We start from the raw sequence: 19,538 nt of genomic DNA on the forward strand, positions 1-19,538 counted from the left end.
AGCACCGTATATGGCACAGCACAGCTATGTATGGGGCACAGTGAACGGTGCAGAGCACCGTATATGGCACAGCACAGCTATGGGGCACAGTGAACGGTGCAGAGCACCGTATATGGCACAGCACAGCTATGGGGCACAGTGAACGGTGCAGAGCACCGTATATGGCACAGCACAGCTATGGGGCACAGTGAACGGTGCAGAGCACCGTATATGGCACAGCACAGCTATGGGGCACAGTGAACGGTGCAGAGCACCGTATATGGCACAGCACAGCTATGTATGGGGCACAGTGAACGGTGCAGAGCACCGTATATGGCACAGCACAGCTATGGGGCACAGTGAACGGTGCAGAGCACCGTATATGGCACAGCTATGGGGCACAGTGAACGGTGCAGAGCACCGTATATGGCACAGCACAGCTATGGGGCACAGTGAACGGTGCAGAGCACCGTATATGGCACAGCTATGGGGCACAGTGAACGGTGCAGAGCACCGTATATGGCACATCTATGGGGCACAATGAACGGTGCAGAGCACCGTATATGGCACAGCTAGGGGGCACAATGAACGGTGCAGAGCACTATATGGTTCACACCTATGGGGAAATATGAACGGTGCAGAGCACTATATGGCACAGCTATGGGGAAATAATGATCTATTTTTATTTTTGAAATTCACCGGTAAATGCTGCATTTCCACCCTAGGCTTATACTCGAGTCAATAAGTTTTCCCAGTTTTTTGTGGCAAAATTAGGGGGGTCGGCTTATACTCGGGTCGGCTTATACTCGAGTATATACGGTACATACAGGGTTATAGATATCGTTTACAGTAAACAGGTTTACAGTGACAGACTGGTACAGAGGGGAGAGGACCCTGTCCTTGCGGACTTACATTCTATGGGATAGTGGGGAAGAGACAGAAGGTAGGGGTGAGGCGTCGGCTCTGGCGGTGGTGAGGCGACGGCTCTGGCGGCGGTATGGTTAATGCAGGCTGTAGGCTTTCCTGAAGAGATGGGTTTTCAGGTTCCGTCTGAAGGATCTGAGGGTGGTGGATAATCGGACGTGTTGAGGCATGGAATTCCAGAGGATGGGGGATATTCGGGAGAAATCTTGGAGGCAGTTGTGTGAGGAACGAATAAGTGTGGAGGAGAGTAGGAGGTCTTGGGAGGATCGAAGATTATGTGAGGGAAGATATTGGGAGATTAGTTCAGAGATATAGGGAGGGGACAGGTTGTGGATGGCTTTGTAGATCAGTGTTAGTAGTTTGAACTTTATTCGTTGGGGAAATGGGAGCCAGTGGAGGGATTTGCAGAGGGGAGAAGCAGGGGAGTAGCGAGGAGAGAGGTGGATTAGCCGGGCAGCAGAGTTGAGGACAGACTGCAGTGGTGCAAGAGAGTTAGCTGGGAGGCCACAGAGGAGGGTGTTGCAGTAATCGAGGCGGGAGATGATGAGAGCATGCACAACAGTTTTGGTAGATTGTGGGCTGAGGAAGAACCGGATTCTGTCAATTTTTTTGAGCAGGAGGCGACAGAAGGTGGCAAGAGCTTGGATGTGAGGTTTGAAGGACAGGGCAGAGTCGAGAGTTACCCAGAGGCAGCAGATTTCAGGTGCGGGAGAGGGCGTGATGCCGTTTACCATAATAGATAGATCGGGTGGGGGGATATGTGAGGTGGGGGAAAGATGATGAATTCGGTTTTGTCTACATTGATTTTTAGGAAGCGAGAGGTGAAGGAGGATATGGTTGACAGATGCTTTGGGATTCTGGACAGCAGGGAGGTGACATCTGGGCCAGAGAGGTAGATCTGAGTGTCGTCTGCATACAGGTGGTACTGGAAGCCATGGGACTTTATGAGTTGTCCTAGGCCAAGGGTATAGATGGAAAAAAGTAGGGGCCCTAGGACAGAGCCTTGAGGGACTCCAACAGAGAGTGGGCGGGATGAGGAGGTAGTGTGGGAGTGGCTGCATCATACTGTATCGAAGACTATGGGGAATACATTATACTATATGAAAAACTATGGGGTGCATTATACTATGGGAAGTGAATTGTACTACATGGATGACTATGGCGGTGCATTATACTATATGGAGCACTATGAGGAGTGCATTATACTGTATGGAGGACTGAGCAGTGTATTTTAATATATGGAGGACTATGAGGAGTGTATTATACTATATGGAGGACTGAGGAGTGTATTATACTATATGGAGGACTGAGGAGTATATTATACTATATGGAGGACTGAGGATTGTATTATACTATATGGAGGACTGAGGAGTTTATTTACTATATGGAGGACTGAGGAGTATATTATACTAAATGGAGGACTATGAGGAGTGTATTATACTATATGGAGGACTGAGGAGTGTATTATACTATATGGATGACTGAGGAGTGTATTATACTATGTGGAGGACTGAGGAGTGTATTAAACTATATGGAGGACTGAGGAGTGTATTATACTATATGGAGGACTGAGCAGTGTATTATTCTATATGGAGGACTGAGGTGCACATTATAATATATGGAGGACTATGGGGTGTATTATACTAAACAAGCAAAATGCTGCCTATTCATCAAGTGATTGGATTGTTTATGTGGGAACAGAAATCCTTGTTCTCAGCAGCACATCGCCGGTGTAAACTGTAGTTGTGCTGCTGATAACATGATACTGTATGGGGACAGATTGATCTAATTGTGATTGTCCTGTTCCCTTCATTCTTTCTCAGTTGGTGTAAAGAGGTCGGGAAACAAGCGAACGACTTCAGTATTGTTGATCACACTCGTTTAGTGGCCTGAGATCAGAGCATGTAAATACAGCAGAAATGCTTCGCAGGGAGACCAGGCAAGGATGATGACAGTTGTAGTTAGCACCCGGTGCCTGGGAATAGCGCTAACTCTACTGGTTTTCCCAGCCGCCAAAGCATTTAATTCTGCTATGTGTAATGGTTTTTAGGGTTTATGTCAGCTGCGTAATGTCAGCTGCTATCAATCCCTGGTGTAAGTAATGGAGAGGTGTCTATCAGACACCCCCACTACTTGCCCATACCTGGCGAGACCTGGCGACTCTGAAGAGAGGTGACGGTAGTCACAATACTGCTCTTCACAGTCGCCGAGCTCAGCGCAAGACCCAGAATATCTGAAGAGCGGTGACGTTACTGATGTCACCGCTCTTCAGAGTCACTGGGTCTCGTGCTGCGCAGCAGAACCAAAAGTGGCTGTAGGCAAAGTTTATGGAGCATCAGAATGAGGTTCCACAGCCTTTGGTCGTCTCATCCCTTCATTAGCTACGAGATCCAGTTATGTGGGTAAAGTAGCGGCTTTTCTTGGTACTGCAACTAAAAGCAATAAATAGGACTGAGCTGTAATGCTAGATACAGCTGTGACTATATGTTATATAAAAAACACCAAAATCGTAACCCTATCGGGGTCATGAAGGAACCAAAGTACAAAACCAACAAAACACCTTCACATGACAGACCCAATGAAAATAACCAAAAGTATATAAAAATATATATTTTATTGGATAAATACACAAACAAGATAAAAACAGGGCAGTAGACACCAGTGCAGCAGCAAAGGTGGGACTCCCACAGGGACGACCTCATAAATGTACATAGCAAGCAAAACAGTAACAGTTACTCTGGTGCCTAGCTTTGCATCCAGTAAAACGATATATGTGAGACATACAGTATGATATAAGATCAATAACAATAGACCAAGTGATCAATACTTTGAATAATAGGTAGTCCAAGTGAACCACACTATACACATTTAGACATAAATATATATACATACTAAACATAGCCAGCTAGGAAACCATATATGTGAGCATAGTACTAATAAAGGTATAGTTACCATGAGGAAGACCCCGGGGACCCACCACACCCGACGCGCGTTTCGCAATGAAATGCTTCGTCCAGACCTGGCGAGACCTAGCGACTCTGAAGAGAGGTGACGGTAGTCACAATACTGCTCTTCACAGTCGCCGAGCTCAGCGCAAGACCCAGAATATCTGAAGAGCGGTGACGTTACTGATGTCACCGCTCTTCAGAGTCACTGGGTCTCGTGCTGCGCAGCAGAACCAAAAGTGGCTGTAGGCAAAGTTTATGGAGCATCAGAATGAGGTTCCACAGCCTTTGGTCGTCTCATCCCTTCATTAGCTACGAGATCCAGTTATGTGGGTAAAGTAGCGGCTTTTCTTGGTACTGCAACTAAAAGCAATAAATAGGACTGAGCTGTAATGCTAGATACAGCTGTGACTATATGTTATATAGTCGTGTTACAGTCCTTTCACTTCTTGTAACCTACAAGTGTACAAAGATATTATACAGTCACCATGTGACAAGTGGGCCTGTGTAACTTCAAATGCCAGGGCTGAATTTTAGCCCCAGTCCGGCCCTGGTAGGGGTGCAAGCTATAATTTTCCAATAAAAAGTGAAAAGCAATATTCTGCATTTACAATTTTTTAGTGTTAAAATACTAGGGAGTTGTGGGAAAAGGAAGAATGGGAGAGGATGAAAGATCAACCATTCAGCAGCTATCACTCTGACCGTGATGGACCAAAGAAAGGAAAGGGGGTTTGACATCTCCACCATTGTCATGATCTTTGGCACCAAACAAAGCTCATCCCCCGTTGCTCCAGCTTTTAGGTGTCCTCTCCTGACTTTCCCATATACACAATCATTCTTTCTGCTGATGCTTTGCTAATTCAAAAGCCATAAAAATGTTTTATTTCACTTTCCTATCCCTGGAATTATTATCGACGACAATGTAATGACATTGAGCCATGACAGGCCCCATGCGAATATTTGTCCTACAGCTATAGCCATAGACATATGTCCTTACACCAATAGGAGGTCGCTTCCACTGGACTGTAAGACAGAAACACACTGCTCAATTAAGTTAGTCCTTATGTAAGAATTATTCATAGATTAATCATTTCCACTGCAGTTGAAATCAGACACAGGGGAAAAGGCACCAGTGGTAACAGTGATGACACATAGCAATTAGCTTAGTTCCCAGAAAAGAGCAACCCAGACAAGTCAGATTCTTCTCCAGGGGACAAACTAGTTCACAGAAGCAAAATGATATAAGAATAAAAGTAACTTCACACTATTTAAATGACACCTGGATCCGAGCCCAGACATTGCATTGGATGAAATCCATGATAAGTAGAGTTCTAGTTCTAACAACACTGCACACACATAAGGTAACTCATTGAGGTATAAGGAGGGAACACTACGATGTAAAATTACTCAAATTACTTAGAATACCATATCAGTACAAGGCTAAATCTGTACAAGTGGAAGAATAACTATAGTGATAGATAATTCTTAACAATAGCAGCTTTAGAAGGCCAAGACCCTTTCTCCCTTCCTTTCTGAAGGGTAAAAATAGTCTTCATATGAGAAAACTGCTCTACAAAGCTGCCCAGTATAACACTGTATGTGGCAAAAAGAATCTAGGACCCTACAAATTGAGATAACAATTTTGCATTTCTGGTTTTCAGCAACTTTAATAAACAGTTCTTTATCAAAGGGAATCTGTCAATAGGTGTAAGACCTCAATCTGTTGGAAGCATACAGTATGTGAGGGGGGCTAGGGCCGTAGTCGTGGCTGACAGAGGTTGCTCATTCACATCCTGGACCCCCACCACATGCACTCAATGTCCCCTTTGTAGCGTACCTTTTGTTCCACTTTCTGACCCATCAGGCTCCTTGATCTGCTGAGGATTCCTTTCTGTCAGGGTCAAACAAAGAGAGACCGAGTCCAGTTGCAACTTAGCATAAACAATTTTACTTGGTTCCATTCTCAGTACATCCAGCTCAGTGACAGAGTCAACATCAGGATCATCACAGAACACCAAAACCAAAAAGTTACAAAAAAGACCTAAAAAATATTGTTTAATAGCAATAATTAAAACAAGGGACTAGAAACCACATATACCAAACTAAAAAATAAAGGTAGGGAGCCCAAAAATAGGATCAGATAGTCGTTAAATACAAAAAAAACGTTAATAAGGAAAGGACTAGGGAAGATAGAGGTGCCTTACCCTAATGGAGTCCCTTCCTTGCAGCGGAGGTTGGCACCCTGGGATACGATATGGCGCCCCCGCTCAACGTAGACTGACCCTAAAAACCCTAAAAGGTATCCCTACCAAAGCCACCACACAAAACACACCACACAAAAAAAACGTATCACAAAAAAATATAATATAGTGGATAAATAAATACACTTATGTGCTGTTGCTGCTACTGGCTGTCGGAGCAAAAACAATGGCGCTAGTGAGCCTTGCTCAATGCCCTCTGAGGAAATGAAAAAAACTCTGCGTGACATTAATACTGTTATGAATTATTGCTCCCTAGAAATTGGAATTTAACATTATATTTTCACCTACATTATGTTATATATATTCTGCCTTATGCACATTTGAGTGTAACCTCTGTGCGTTCCCATTTTTGTGACATCACTGTTTATTTTAATCTTGTATTTTAATTGTCTAAATAAAATAGTTTTATTAAAGACCTCTTCTGTATTCGACCCATCATTTGTTTCAAATTTTGCTATATATAGAAAATTATAAAGGTAGGAATGTAGATAAAGTTTAACTAAACTTATTGGCCTCAGTATTATGATGGTTAAATGTTTCCTTTCCGGTGTGCATTTCTTAGAGGGAAGACTTGCAGTGAACACTCTCACTTTCACGCACAGCTCTGCATTTCCGTCTAGAACCAGAGGAGTTAATATAGTTCTTATACATCAAAAACTTTCCTTATTCTGTTGTCTTCAGTAATTGTTTCCCAAAGTACTGTCATTTCAACTGGCACAATTGCCTGAAATTTCTTAGAAGCAAATACAATTCTTCACATTGTTTGATTTTAAATTGAAGTTCTGCGTGTAGTAAATTGGCAACTATCATGGCACCTGGGGACTTTGATAATATTTTTGCCTGCTAAATTTTTTATGCTATGTATAAAGTCTTATGCCGTAGTTTTTTCTTTTAAACAAAAGTCTTCAGCATCAAGAGGCTGAATGTATAATACATCAAAGTGTAGTTCTTCCCTCTTCTGGCAGGAATTGTCACTCTAGAGGCTGATTTCGGATGTCCAAAAATGAGGAGTCTTGAAAGTGACTACATATAGCTTTGGTGACTAGTGGTCATACATATAGAGACGGTGTTACTGCTAATTGTACATCTCAGTATATATATCACGTAATTATAATGTTTAAAACACACAAATATATATACAGTATACAGTATATAACTACATATATTTAAGATACTCTATCACCAGGTATTTACTGCCCCATCTAAAAGAAGCCTAAAGTAGAATCAAGGAAGTTGATACCAGAGTTGAATGACTTACTGGGCTACTTGCTGTAGTTTTTGAGAAAACACTGTGTTATCAGCTGCAGCTCTGCTAGTCTTCTTGATGATAAGCATTTGCTTCCATATTCATGAGCTCTGGCTATCCTCACCTACTATCATTTATTTTCAGCATTTTGTCAATGAATAGTGGAGGCAGAGAGCTGTCAATCAATAGTGTGGGCCGCATTATGCAGAACTCATCACTGAGAAGAGTAGCAGAAGATAAAGCAGTCACTATATCAAATCTACAGCAAGAAGCCCAGCAGTGGAATCAGGGCTCTTTCCCCATTTTATGTGTAAGGGATGTGCCAGGACTGACTTGTACCCACCCCTCTTTCTAAGTTAATGATTGATGTGCAATGTATATAACTGTATATTGTGTTCTGGTGTTGTAACTGTATATTGTGTTCTGGTGTTGTAACTGTATATTGTGTTCTGGTGTTGTAATGAAATTAGTCCACTAGAGGAGGCATGATGGGACTTTAGCATAAGATAAGTAAATGTTATTCTAGGAGGGGCCAACTGTGAGGAAGCCAGCAAGTTCCTGGCATTTTAGTCAGTCGGGCCAGGGAGCCCAGACAGGTCAGAGGGCCGAAGGTTGCAGTAGTAGTGGAATGCAGGGCAGCTTCAAGATGTGGCAGCTAACTACGTCGGGGTGAGGGGATGCCAAGGTGACCTCTTAAAAGCGGAGCGCATACTATCCAGATACATACAGTTAAAGAATATAAGGCGCAAAGCACTTTATTATTATAACCGCACTGTGTCACCTCTTTGATGGAAGATATGATTATTTTGTGAGTTAAGCTGTATCCCTTGGATTCATTCACATTGATGCTAATATAAACATTGGATAACAGTACCTACCCTAACACTTATACTATAACACCATCATTTTGAGACCCCTATTGTTTAAATTATTATGAAGGGAAAAACATCACAACAGCAATTTATTGTCTGTAAGGCAAGCATAATAATTTCTGTGCATATATTACCTGAGTTATGAATTATTGTTCCCTATGAATTGGAATTTAACATTATATAAATTTCACCTAAACTATGTTTTAGATATTCTGCCTTATGTACATTTGAGTGTCACCTCTGTGCATCCCCATTTTTGTGACATCTCTGCTTATTTTAATCTTGCATTTTAATTGTCTAAATAAAATTATTGTCATGATCTGTTCCAGGGTTTAATCCTGTCTGCCCTTTTTTGCTGGCGGATCATGTCAAGGGTTAACTTGGCTCTGCCTCATTCTGGGTTCAAGTTTGCTGTTTAGCTCCTATGCATCCTGCTAGCGGTGTCAGCTATAGATCTGCCTTTGGCGTGTGAACCTGACTCTGGTAGCCCTTGATTTGTCCTGTTGTGATCCCTGACTTGCCCCATGTCTGTTGACTTCCTCTGTCTGCCCTTTTCCCAGCATTTCCTTGTTTGTCGGTTTGATTCTCTGGTTTCTGACTTGGCTTGTATTCAGACTTGTCTTATCCACTCCTGACCTCCTGGCTTGTTCCTGACAATGTGTACGTCTGATTTCTTTAGTACTTCTGCCTCTGTTTTTGGACTCGGCTTGTCTGACCACTCTCTCGCCACTTCGTGGCGCCTGTGTTGCTCCGCTGTGTATGCAGTCTCACTTCCCTCTTAAGCTCCCTCTGGTGGAGGTTGCGCTATACTGCACCGCAGCAGCATGACAGTTATGTTTTATTAAGGACCTCTTCTGTATTCGACCCATTTGGTTCAAATTTTGTTATATATAGTTGGTGAAGTGCCTATAAGAATAAGTTTTGGACTCCTTTTTTGTGTAATCTCTATAATTTCCTGTAACAATAGGTCAATGGGAAGAGTAAGTGTAAACTTCACTTTGCACAACATCTCTACTTCTTGATAAAGGCTTCCTGTTGGGTTGTCCATGTCAATAATGTAGAACACAAGTCTGAAGCATCTGCTGCACTATGTTTTCTTGCTAAGAAATACAAACAGATACTTTTCTATCATTCAATTCCATCATGGAGGCGAATGATTGGATCCAACTTTATGTAGCAGAGGACAATGACCCCAAACATATAGCCTACATCATTAAAGAGGCATGCTCAAGTTTCAAAGTTTTCCACCATCTAAATGATAAGGAATAACTTTTCAATCACTAAGGATTAAACCACTGGGGTTCTGAAGAGCCTTATCTGAAGGGAGACTCTCTATTCTTTCTAATAGGAGCCCAGTGTGATCAGCAATCTATGGCAGTCCTTTTAAGAATACATGGACTGGTGGAGCACATGGTGTACCTTCATGCCACTTGAGAAGACTCCTTTTAAAACTATGTAAATCAGAAAAAAAGAGCCTTGGAAGTCATGATATGGACCCCACAGAGTCCTTGACATCATCAAGTGTGTCCTGAATTGTATGGAGTCTGAATTATTTGGGCAACCCTACATTCACAGAAAATCTGTGGTTGGCCCTCCAAGATGTTTGGAACAACCTCCCTGCTGAGTTACTTCAAAATCTGTGTGCAGGAGTACCTAGAAGAATTGATGGTTTGATGATGGTTTGAAGGCAAACAAATATTGATTTTTATTTTACTTTTTTTCACTATATTTTGCTTAATGATAAAAATAAATAGTTAGACGCTTATTTACCAAAAGTGGAATTCCCGTAAAAGGAACCTGTCAGTGGAAAAAATGCCATTAACCTGCAGATATGGAGTTAATCTGCATGTTAATAGCATTAATAACCTGCCTGGCGCCTGCACATAGCTGGAAACGGAGGGGATAAAATGAACTTTATTCTCCCTGGCACCAATCGGCTTCAGTCATGTGGGCGGCATCGGTGTTGGTTCAGTCTTCGCTCCGGGAATACAGAGTGGCGGCTGTAACCACAGCCCCAGCCTTGACTGACATTGGCTCTGCATTGAGGCTGGCTGTAAGTCAGGGCCAGGGACGCGGTATATATTCTCAGAGCGGTGACTGAACCAGCGCCACCCCCGAAACTGATGCTGGGACGTTGCCAAGGAGAATTAAATTAATTTTTTCCCCATAGCGTTCAGCTATGTGCAGGCGCCGGTCAGGTTAGTAATGCGATTAACCCAATATCTGCAGGTCAATAGCATTTTTTTTCTGGTGACAAGATCCCTTTCAGGGAAAAAGGAGAGAAGATGGCGCATTCTGAGAGTAGTAATTTAGAAAAAAAAAAGAGCGGTTAAAATCAAAAACAGGTTATTTTTTTACCTGATGGAGTAGTGCATTTTTTTTTTGAGGATGAAGTTACCACGCAAAGGGCAGATTAAATCAAATTACCAAAAGAGTAAGAGAAGAATAAAATAAAATGAAATTGTAAAAACACAAAGCTTTTCGGCTGTATCCAGCCTTGGTGTGCACGCACCCTTACTTTGCATCATTTTCTCACACTTTCCTAAATCCTTTGCACAGTACTGGGACACTGTACAGGGTTACAGCGTATATAGGCTTTTGTATAATCCTATGGGTCTACACAGAGGCTTCTGCTCTTCTCCAATCCATCTAACACTCACGGATAACAAGCAAAACTCATAAATCCTTCGTAATTGGTTTCGATTAGAGCCTTGCATAAATCAAATATGTTCTCTGCTCCCCAAAAAGAGGTTACTCTAGCAACAAGATATATATATATATATTGTTTTTTGCTTAATACCAGTTTTGTGAGTCTTCCATTAGGGTCAAGAAAATAAGTATTTTAATAGTTGCTATGGCAACCTTAAACATTAGCAGAAGGTATTTCCCTTGTCAGAACCTGAATGCACTGCAAATCCTGTGAAAATGGAAATGTATCTGCGTGATAAACACAGATAAATGAGACTACTTATCCAGAATAAGGAGGAGAAAAAAATAAATATATATATATATATATATATATATATATATACATATATATATATATATATATATATATATATATATATATATATAAAATCCTATTTCATATTTGACGCTGTGGATATGTGGAGTGGAGAAGAAATGCTGCGATGGCAAATATTATGTATGCGACGGCTGAAAGAGCAGAAATCTGTAATTCTAATTAGTTGTTTTAGTTGTCTTAGACCTAGGGTGACCTATCTGCCGCCTAGAGGCTCCACATAGGGAGATGCCTAGTTCTTTATCGGCATCCCAGAATTTTATACATTTTATAGAATGATGCGGAAATAATATATATAGTATAATAGGCAAGAAGAGTGTTGTAGATCTTCTTCATCCGCTGCAAAAAAATGCTAACGTCGTTCTTCCATCATAAAATGGGTATAATAAATGGTTAGAATCGATAGATTGAAATATCAGCCGTGCATTTATCTAAAGAGTGAGGCTGCCATTCGACAGCACATGGATATTCAATAGCCATTAGATGTTCTACTTTCATAACAACTAAGACATTTTATTGAGGCGATGGAGCATTTTCGGGCCTTGAATCAATTACTAGTCGTGCTATGCTCTGTAGTTGCATTTCATTCAGAGAGGGTCTCACCTCTGGGGCCCCCATCAGTCTTTTGTTCTCCTGCCCAACGGCACATGGCCACCCACTGTGCAGGGAACTGCAGCCCAGCTTTATGCATCCAAATAGGACCATGTCACAGTTTCCCACACAGCAGGTGGATGGAAAAAACACCGTGCAGGGAAAATCAGTAAAGGAGGGCAGCCCATAACTAGCAATGTGGCCCCTCATTCTGGGCATAATAACCATATCTATTACACGTAGGTGTTAATGGCATAGGCAATCGATATTCCCCCACCACCCATACAGCACATGAGCATATTCAGCTTTAAAAGGGTTATTCAGGCTATCTTTAAAGGGCTTAGACTGGTATAAAACTGAAGCAATACTCGCCATCATCACTCATGTGTGTAGATCCTTTTCAACACTTACTTGTCTACACTGCTCTCTACTTCTTGGTCCCATCTTTACACACCAGAAATAGCAGGAAATGTCCGCCTAGCTAATCAATGAATTGGCATCTTCGAGAAGATTTGTGAAGGTGAGTATTGCTTCTTTATTTATATACAGTATCTATCTGATCCTCGACAACCCCTTTAATTGCATCATATAAGTTTTTTTTCATCATTGTACTCACAGGACACATCGATATAATCTTATAGGTTATTTGTTTAATAACCCCATAAAAAAATAAACCCCAGAGGCAAGAGAATGACAAGCCATTCCGAGCATCAAATTATGTCAAAGCTTAAGCCTACTCAATAGTGGAGTAGTCTCAGACCCAGCAAAAAGCTGTGGTCACCAAGGCTGGTATAGGATCAAAAAGTTTAAATTTTCAGAAGATAGTGCCAATTACCATAATATCTGTAATGGGGCTCCCTCTAACAAAGTCACCTGACAATTCTAAAACTGCTTCCATAGACAGGCTTAGCGTAAGCCACTGTGCTTACCAGATCCAGGGTTTATCACGGCCTTCACTCTTTAAACCAGGGGTGGGGAATCTTTTTTCTGCCAAGGGCCATTTGGATATTTATACCATCCTTCGGGGGCCATACAAACTCTGCCCACAAAGTGCATCATGACTGTGGCACAGTTTTCAGGATGTAATCTTTCATTGCATGCCCTTCAGTGTTTAGTAGTTAATACTGCATGAGTGTGCTAACAGAGCAAGAAGAAATTAATGAGCTGGTGGCAATCAAAATACACCTCCCTGCCCAAGAATGTGGAACCTGAGAATCTGCTCGGGGGCGTGATAAAAGGCCATTGAGGACCGTAAATGGCCCTGGGGCCTGAGGTTCCCCACCCCTGCTTTAAACCTTGTACAGTGATATGGATTTAAATAGGGACCCCTTACCTGGGTCCAAAGAATAAACATCTTTTCAGTGGTGCATGATGGCAGGACGGGTCAGGTAGCCGGGTCAGAACCAAAAGGGGAGGAAAAGTACAAAATCAAAATATGCTAGAATGGTCAGTAAAATAAGCCAAGGTCAAAACATGAAACAATAATACTACACAGGAGCTAAACAGGGATGCTAAACCGGAGGAGCACAAAACTATATCTGGCAGCATCCAGCAGCAAACTGAAAGTTTAAGTAGGGTGTGGTGCTCTCCAATTGGCTGGAACATGGAGCTGATAACTCCAGCTGGACAGCATGCACACCCATACTGTCAGATTGGACAGCACTGCAGGTCTCAACCACCGTAATATTAGTGGCTGGTCACCCAACCCTGTCCAGAGCTTCAGGTTCCAATGTTTCTTCTTTCACTAGCGCCACCAGCAGACTGAATACAGCGGCGCCTGATGACACAAGCAGACGTGGCACTAGCAAGTCCCAGCACAGATTTCGTAATATTCAAATGGCTGGGTTTGTCTTAAGTTAAAGGTGTCTTCTTAGTATACATACCGATAGTCTGTCTCTCACCAAGGAAAAGAATGGGACCTTGATTCTAGCTGTAGCACAACAACACTTTCAAAACTTTCAATGTTGGCGCTATACAGTACAGACCAAAAGTTTGGACACACCTTCTCATTTAAAGATTTTCATGACTATGAAAATTGTACATTCACACTGACGGCATCAAAACTATGAATTAACACATGTGGAATTATATACTTAACCAAAAAGTGTGAAACAACTGAAATATGTCTTATAGTCTAGGTTCTTCAAAGTAGGCACCTTTTGCTTTGATCACTGCTTTGCACATCTTGGCATTCTTTTGATGAGCTTCAAGAGGTAGTCACTGGGAATGGTTTTCACTTCACAGGTGTGCCCTGTCAGGTTTAATAAGTGGAATTTCTTGCCTTATAAATGGGGTTGGGACCATCAGTTGTGTTGAGCAGAAGTCTGGTGGATACACAGCTGATAGTCCTACTGAATAGACTGTTAGAATTTGTATTATGGCATGAAAAAAGCAGCTAAGTAAAGAAAAACGAGTGGCCATCATTACTTTAAGAAATGAAGGTCAGTCAGTCTGAAAAATTGGGAAAACTTTGAAAGTGTCCCCAGTGCAATGGCAAAAAACATCAAGCGCTACAAAGAAACTGGCTCACATGAGGACCGCCCCAGGAAAGAAGGACCAAGAGTCACCTCTGCTTCTGAGGATAAGTTTATCCAAGTCACCAGCCTCAGAAATCGCAGGTTAACAGCAACTCAGATTAGAGACCTGGTCAATGCCACACAGAGTTCTAGCAGCAGACACATCTCTACAACAACTGTTAAGAGGAGACTTTGTGCAACAGGCCTTCATGGTAAAATAACTGCTAGGAAACCACTGCTAAGGACAGGCAACAAGCAAAAGAACAAAGGAATGGACATTAGACCAGTGGAAATCTGTGCTTTGGTCTGATGAGTCCAAATTTGAGATCTTTGGTTCCAACCACCGTGTCTTTGTGCGACACAGAAAAAGTGAACGGATGGACTCTACATGCCTGGTTTCCACCGTGAAGCATGGAGGAGGAGGTGTGATGGTGTGGGGGTGCTTTGTTGGTGACACTGTTGGGGATTTATTCAGAATTGAAAGCATACTGAACCAGCATGGCTACCACAGCATCTTGCAGCGGCATGCTATTCCATCCGGTTTGCCTTTAGTTGGGCCATCATTTATTTTTTAACAGGACAATGACCCCAAACACGCCTCCAGGCTGTGTAAGGGCTATTTGACTAAGAAGGAGAGTGATGGGGTGCTACGCCAGATGACCTGGCCTCCAGAGTCACCAGACTTGAACCCAATCGAGATGGTTTGGGGTGAGCTGGACCGCAGAGTTAAGGCAAAAGGGCCAACAAGAGCTGAGCATCTCTGGGAACTCCTTCAAGATTGTTGGAAGACCATTCCCAGTGACTACCTCTTGAAGCTCATCAAGAGAATACCAAGAGTGTGCAAAGCAGTCATCAAAACAAAAGGTGGCTACTTTGAAGAACCTAGAATATAAGACATAATTTCAGTTGTTTTACACTTTTTTGGTAAGTATATAATTCCACATGTGTTAATTCATAGTTTTGATGCCTTCAGTGTGAATGTACAATGTTCATAGTCATGAAAATACAGAAAAATCTATAAATGAGAAGGTGTGTCCAAACATTTTGTCTGTACTGTATATCAGCATATCCGTACAAGCGACTAAAGTACTGCAGCTCAGCCTCATACATGCCTAGAGGTAGGTCATGAAAGTTTGTTTTTGAGAAGTTCTCTTATGATCAGAATACTGGAAAACCAGCCAACAAATGTGCATAATGGCAAACTCACACTGATACGTGTGTATATTCAAAGATCCTTGTAATGCGGCATATCGACATATAATCTGGGAAAGGGATCTAATTATCCACATGGCTCCATTCATCCAACAGAAGCTTAAATATTGTCCCTTGGGCCTTTGTCAGGCTTGTATGCATCAACATCGTCTAAGTAGTGGACTGTTGTTTTCTATACAGAGGGTCATCATAAAGAAAAGACGTTGTGGCGTGAGAATTTTGGGAGGTCTATAGTATTTGTCAAATTATTCCATTGGAGCATTATATGCACTTACACAATCATAATACATTTTTAGTTTAAGAAAATGTGTTTTTTTACCTGTAGATTTCTATATATCAGTCTCCTGCTTGTACATTCCACCTAAGGCTTTTTCTTGACTAATAATCTATTATTAACTTCTTTGCTGTGCAGATATAATTTACCTCTTTGGTTATATTTCTGTGCTGTGTATCTTAGAATCTTAGACATGAAACCACTAATTATCCTGGCTGCCCTGAGTGCCTCTCTCAGTGTTTACCTTGATAACAGCGTTATCTTGGACATCATGAATCAGTCCGACATCCAGAAAATGGTTTGTTCATAAAATCTTCGCAGTAAACATTCAGATATATCCACATCTCTGCCGATAGTGGATCACACATGTGCCGGGCTGGTTTACATTATTCATTTCTAATTTTATATATATATATATATATACATATATATATATATGTATACATATACTGTATATATAAGGAAGATTATTTTGAACTATGGGAAATGGAAGCAAGTGGATCGATCAGTGGAGGATGGAATTTGAGTAAAATTTCCTGAAATTCGCGATTTCAATAAAATTGAAATGTTTTTGAAATATCATTTGCAGTTGAGAAGAAAAAAATCTTATCCGGCACCATTTCTATGACTGCTAAAGCATCAGAGAGCAGGCTAATGCCATTTTGCATTGGCGCATTGGCTTCCCCATAACAGATGTCATACTTTGGACAGAGATGGTCAATACCTGGGTCACCACAGATCAGCGGTTCCCAGTGGAGCACATTTTGTATGGCAGAGGGGTTTTCCATTTCCAGAATCACTTTGTAAGTCTCTCTCTCCTGTAGAGTGTAAACTCTTATAGTCAGTGGGGTTCTCCCACTCTCTCCTGTAGAGTGTAAGCTCTTATGGTCAGTGGGGTCCTTTCTCTCTCCTGTAGAGTGTAAGCTCTTAAGGTCAGTGGGGTCCTCCCGCTCTCTCCTGTAGTGTGTAAGCTCTTATGGTCAGTGAGGTCCTCCCACTCTCTCCTGTAGGGTGTAAGCTCTTATGGTCAGTGGGGTCCTCTCTCTCCTGTAGAGTGTAAGCTCTTATATTCAGTGAGGTCCTCCCGCGCTCTCTCCTGTGGAGTATAAGCTCTCATATTCAGTGAGGCTCTCTCTCCTGTAGAGTGTAAGCTCTCATATTCAGTGGGATCCATTCTCTCTTTCTCTTGTAAACTGTTAGCTTTTATGGTCAGTGAGGTCCTCTCGCTCTCTCTTTCTCCTGTAGAATGTAAGCTCTTATATTCAGAGGGGTCATCTCTCTGATTTTTGCCTGTAGAATGTAAGCTCTAGTAGTCAGGAAGGTCCTCTTCTCTCTCTCACCCGTAGAATATCAACACTTATGATCAGCATGGTTTTCTCCCATGTGCATTTTTAAAGAAACTACAAGATTTCCAGTATTGAAATCTATGAAAATGTATTCTTCGTAAGTTGAACTTTTTGTTAAAATTTTGAGAATTCGAATTTCAAAAGATCCACTCATCTCTAGATGTAACATTTGTTTGGCTCCAAAGAACATTTTTACAGTTTTAAGTTATATTATGTGGCTGCTGGAATACAATTGAGTAATGGAGCATCACTTGACCTCACTAAATATAAGAGTTTACACTCTACAGGAGAGAGAGGACCCCACTGACCATAATAGCTAACACTCTACAGGAGAGAGATACCCCGCTGACTATAAGAGTTTACACTCTAGAGGAGAGAGAGAGATTTACAAAGTGACTCTAGAGATAGAAAACTCCTCTGCCATACAAAATGTGCTCCACTGGGAACCGCTGATCTGTGATGACCCAGGTTTTGACCACCTCTGTACAAGGTATGAAATCTGTAGATGTCATGGAAATGGTGCCGGGTAAGATTTTTTTCTTCTGAACCACAAATGATATCTCAAAAAAGTTTCGATTTTCATGAAACCATAAATTTCAGGAAACATGACTTTGAGATAGGGGTTGGTCCGACCTCTAGCTCCTGATTACCAGAATGATAGGCTATCTTTCCTCTTTTTATCATTCTCATTTCTCTCATTATTACACATCTAATTTAGTTGCATATGTTTTATTGCAATATTCAGAAATGCACTTTGAGTATTTTTAGTGAATGCTAATCTTACCTACTGTATGTCTGTCTTGCTGATATAGATTAATTTGTCAAAATTGTCCTTTAATGCGCATATGCTATCTTTCCATAGGGCAAGCATGGGAGTTGTTTTTCAAACATACTTCCTATTCAATCGGCGGGGAGTCTTAGTGTTCACACATGGGCAGATGATGAATGCAGGTAAAAGACCTTTCTCTTTTTCATTGGTTTACAATTATATAGGAATAGTACATAAAGTTATAATTCTTCATACTATTTGTAACGGGGTCTACTGTGCGGTAGTACCTCTTTCAGCACCCCCCGTGTTTCAGGAGGTCCACTATGCTTTTGCTGGATCTGAATGAAGGACGCTGGCTGGAATTCCTTGATTACGTGAGAGCATATAAAAGCTGACTGCTACCCCACGTATTTCCAGTCTAAAAGAACACACTTTATTCACAGCACACAGAATATATAACACAGATACACAGGGCAGGCCAATAGAAAAAAACAGGCCAGACATACATTACAATAGTCGCAGGGGGCCGGAGCCTGCTGATATTTACTGTGGGAATTACAAAGGTGGGGGAGGTCAGAAGGAGAACATCTTGTCCCCTCTGACCAGGGGAGCAGCCTGTGGACTGATGCATTTCACATGGAACCTATTATACATAATATATACTGCATAACATATTCTTGGTGCTGGGGGTTCTGTAACACTATTATTCACCCCAGATGAAAACTTTTTATTGGATGAGATCTGAGTGCTGTGACCCTCACTAATCACTTAAACCAGAGGTGCACCACCTATGGCTCAGTGGTTACATGGGGTACATGATTCCTTTCATTCTGGCCCCCAGCCATCTCTTGCACCCTCATGCACTACCATGGGGATCGCTGGGCTTATGTATGGTAACCCAGATTAGTTGCTAAATGGCTACATTGGGAGAGAAATGGACTCCCGTTGTCTACAAAAGTGATTGATCCAGAAGTGGAACTTCTGCTTATTTGAGTATTATGGCATATGCAGTACGGTCAATATATATATATTTATATCTCACATCGGAAAACCCCTTTTAAAGTGGTTCTGTCGATGCAGGCAACCACTGATTGAGCTCAGAAGCTCTGTCCATACAGATGGCATCCATTTTTCAAAAGAGTACAACCCATATAATTATTAGTGTCATTATTAATTTGTGCCATAGACCAGAAAAGGTTGTGGTTGAAGAGCTTAGTTGAGTGCTATTTCCCTCCAAGACTTAAGACAGACTCAATCGAAAGAATATTAACCCATCTCCAGTCTTGGAGGAATGCCACACATGGGTGGGTGCTTTAACTTCTTTATTTTAGCTAATGGTTGGGGTCTTGGTGGGAAACTCCTATTACAACTGCCAACATGTACAGTATCTGTGACGTGTCAACAGTTTTCTGAAATTGCACTTACACTTTCAGGATGGAAAGGGTGATGTCTAATGATTTATTACAATTACAGTATTTAATTTGACAATATCAGTCCCCAACATTTTTTTTAGGATCGTTCCAATTTATTGTTAAAAAAATTAAATGATAATTCAAATATTCAATTTCAAGATGCAATTTC

General features: G+C 41.6%; 1 protein-coding gene across 1 annotated transcript in view; it reads right to left on the minus strand.

The window, feature by feature from the left end:
• Positions 1–19,538, minus strand: part of SHISA9 (shisa family member 9) — a 444,826-nt gene that overhangs the window by 237,774 nt on the left and 187,514 nt on the right. The window lies entirely within an intron of this gene.

The sequence above is a fragment of the Ranitomeya imitator genome, chromosome 7 (assembly GCF_032444005.1).
Source record: "Ranitomeya imitator isolate aRanImi1 chromosome 7, aRanImi1.pri, whole genome shotgun sequence".
Classification (NCBI taxonomy): Eukaryota; Metazoa; Chordata; class Amphibia; order Anura; family Dendrobatidae; genus Ranitomeya; species Ranitomeya imitator.